Below are 2,902 nucleotides of genomic sequence, written 5' to 3' on the forward strand. Positions count from 1 at the left end.
GTGCTGGTGATGATGGGTTGGGATCACCAGTTTCTCTCCTTTCAGACTGACGTTGTCTAAATGTAATTCTTGTAAGAACAGCTCGGGCTCTCTGACATGTGAACAATGGAAGGCGCATTTAGTTGTAGCCCTCATGCCGCCTCCGTACTTATTGACAAGGTTTCTGTGACAGCTCTAAGAAAGGGAGAGCACATTGCATATGTAAAAGAAGAGTGCTCTGTACTCATTATGAGCTTCATAATTGAGCTGCCAACCCAAAACATTTCCCTTATCCACTGTATAATTGTGATATCTTTTGTATGAGAGAAATTTGCCAAGATCATGGTCAAAGAGGTCAGTGTTTATACCAAGTGTGATATTCTGCAGAGCTTTTTAAAGGGATGCTGTAGGAGCTCTGCAGCAAAGGACCCTGACTGTGGTTCATGGGTGCCTGTGAGGACACGTACTGCAGTGCAGTTGCTTGCCCTTCTCCAGAAGCATCAACGTAATCTGATTCAGGGACTTTCTTGGATGAGTAGAGTGGCTTTTGTAAATTTAATGACCTTTCCTCCTCGTCAAGTGGCAGTAAACCCTCTGACACATAGTCATGGTGGGTCTGCCCACTGCTGCGGCAAGCAGAGACAAATGCAGCAACCTGAACTTGGAGTGTTGTTCCCAGATCAGAAAAACCCTGATTTTATGAAGTGGCAGTGCCTTGGTTTGGATATTTGGGGTTTGGGGATTTTTTTTTTGGAGGAAGAGAGAGAGATTTGACAATCTTCAAGATCAGCAGGATGGTCTAACTGCAGTACGATTTCAGCAGTGGCTGAATATTGAGCCTATAGGCTTAGATGCCTCCCATAAAGGACATAATTTTATCTCGTCCTTGTGATTTTGTGCTTTGATTCAACTAACTAATGATTTATTATGACCTGGAGGGTAATAAAAAATACTATGCTGAAGCTTTTATTGTTTCATTTTGGTACGCATTAAATTTTGGTACTATCTTTTACTGGTGTTTCTAACTTCCACTTTCTGTGTAAATTTAGATTAATAACCCACGTATGAGAACTGGGGAAGGCTGCAGGCAGGATGCGTGCCTGTTCAGCGTGGTTCTGCTGCTCTTGCCCATTTCTCTGGTTCAGACACTTGTCTCAATGGGCTTTCCTACATCCCATATTATATTTTTTGCTTGTGAAAAAAAGAAACTCCAGAAACATGGAGAGGCTGTATTTTCTCCACCTCCCTGCTTGAAGACATTGATGTGTGCTGGATCCAGTCACCATGGCGTAGGAAGCTCCCAAACCAGTATTTTAGGTAAGTTTTAATTGTCACATCCAGCTTTCCCAGGACAAAACAAACTGGACTCTTGCAGCCCTAGCATCTCCGTGATGGGTGGGTAAATCTGACTGGTTTCCAGCCTGGATTCATGTGCTCCCTGTCTTTTTGTATCATGTAGACACTTTATGTTTACCTGTGGGGCTGCGACATGGTGTTGACTGTGGCTGGGGACTTGCAAACCCTGTGGTAGTCACAGGATTGCTAAATTACTTCACCATAGAATCTTAGAATCATTAAGGTTGGAGAAAACCTCAAGGATCAAGTCCAACTGTCAACACAACACCACCTAACTCACTAAACCATGCTCTGGTTTCTCCCACTGTCAGATGGATATAGTTGTTCCTCCCCACGTTCTCTCCCAGATGGAGAGATTTCATTGAAAGCAACCCAGCAAGCCCATGCAGAGCTGTTGGCAGTTCCCAGATTTCCAGCTCCTGGTTCTTCCACCTTGATGGCTGAAGAGCCCCATGAGCACCCAAGACAACTGCTAGATTTCAGGTCAGATTATGCCTGCAGACTTGTCTTCCTTTTATATCCTGTTTTAACACCCCCTGTTTCTGTAAATCAACAAAACAAGATATGAAGACATTAATTATTACCATTGTGAACCTTTTTTTTTTTTTTACTTATTTGTAGAACAGCACCCAGAGCCCCGCTGTGTTGGGCACGACAGAGCAGCACAACAAACGCCGGTCCCTCCCCAAACTCTCCAGAATCTGTCATTTCTTTTGTTTCACATTTTTTTGGGGGTAGGATTACAGGTTTCATATCTTCCCGTACCTCTGCATTACGCCGTATAAAAAGGAAGGCAATAATTTTTTAGCCGCTCATGCTGGGGACTTTTTTTCCAGCTGTAAAATCGCAGGCTCGGAGGGATGCAGGCATTCGGGCAGCCGGCGTGACATTGACCCCGAGGTAGGAAACGGCTCTGTCTCAAGCACTGCCCTTATCTCCTCTTCTCTTCTCTGGTTATCTGGAGCCTGCACCTTGCGACCTCAGGTGTATTGTCATCAATCATTTGCTGTTTACTTCTGCGTCCTCGTTCCTCTCTGCCCTTCCTTTGTTAATAACCCAGTTTGCCTATATCCATAAAAATATCTGATTGTGATACCGTTTATCCAAAGCACCATACATCCATCATGTACTTATGAGAGAGATAAACAAGGTCTCCTGGGAAATATGCCTCAAGAAATATATAGGATAAATAACTATATCAAATGTATGTCGGCGTGCAAGAGGAAAAAATTCATTCAATAAATCCAGGGTGGAACGGCAGTGGTTTATTGTACCCTCTAAGCTTTTAGTTTGAGTAAGAAACATACATTTCTGCTGCTTATCTCGTCTAGCACAACTCTCACGCTGGCCACTTCAGCGTGAGATATATTGGCTCCTTTGACTGGCATTGTAAATGTGTAATTGCTCATAATCTGTTTTTTTTTTCTTTTTCTTTTTTTTTTTTCTCCCCAGGCCTTAGAGGCAGCTTCTTCCTTTCTTTTGACTTCAGCTTCACTGCTCCTGAGTTTCAGCCATGTGGATGGATGTCTGAGCCCTGGATGCGGCGGGGGGGGGGCTGTGGGAGAGA

Source organism: Pterocles gutturalis, unplaced genomic scaffold, assembly GCF_000699245.1.
Source record: "Pterocles gutturalis isolate BGI_N339 unplaced genomic scaffold, ASM69924v1 scaffold6141, whole genome shotgun sequence".
NCBI classification, from domain to species: domain Eukaryota; kingdom Metazoa; phylum Chordata; class Aves; order Pterocliformes; family Pteroclidae; genus Pterocles; species Pterocles gutturalis.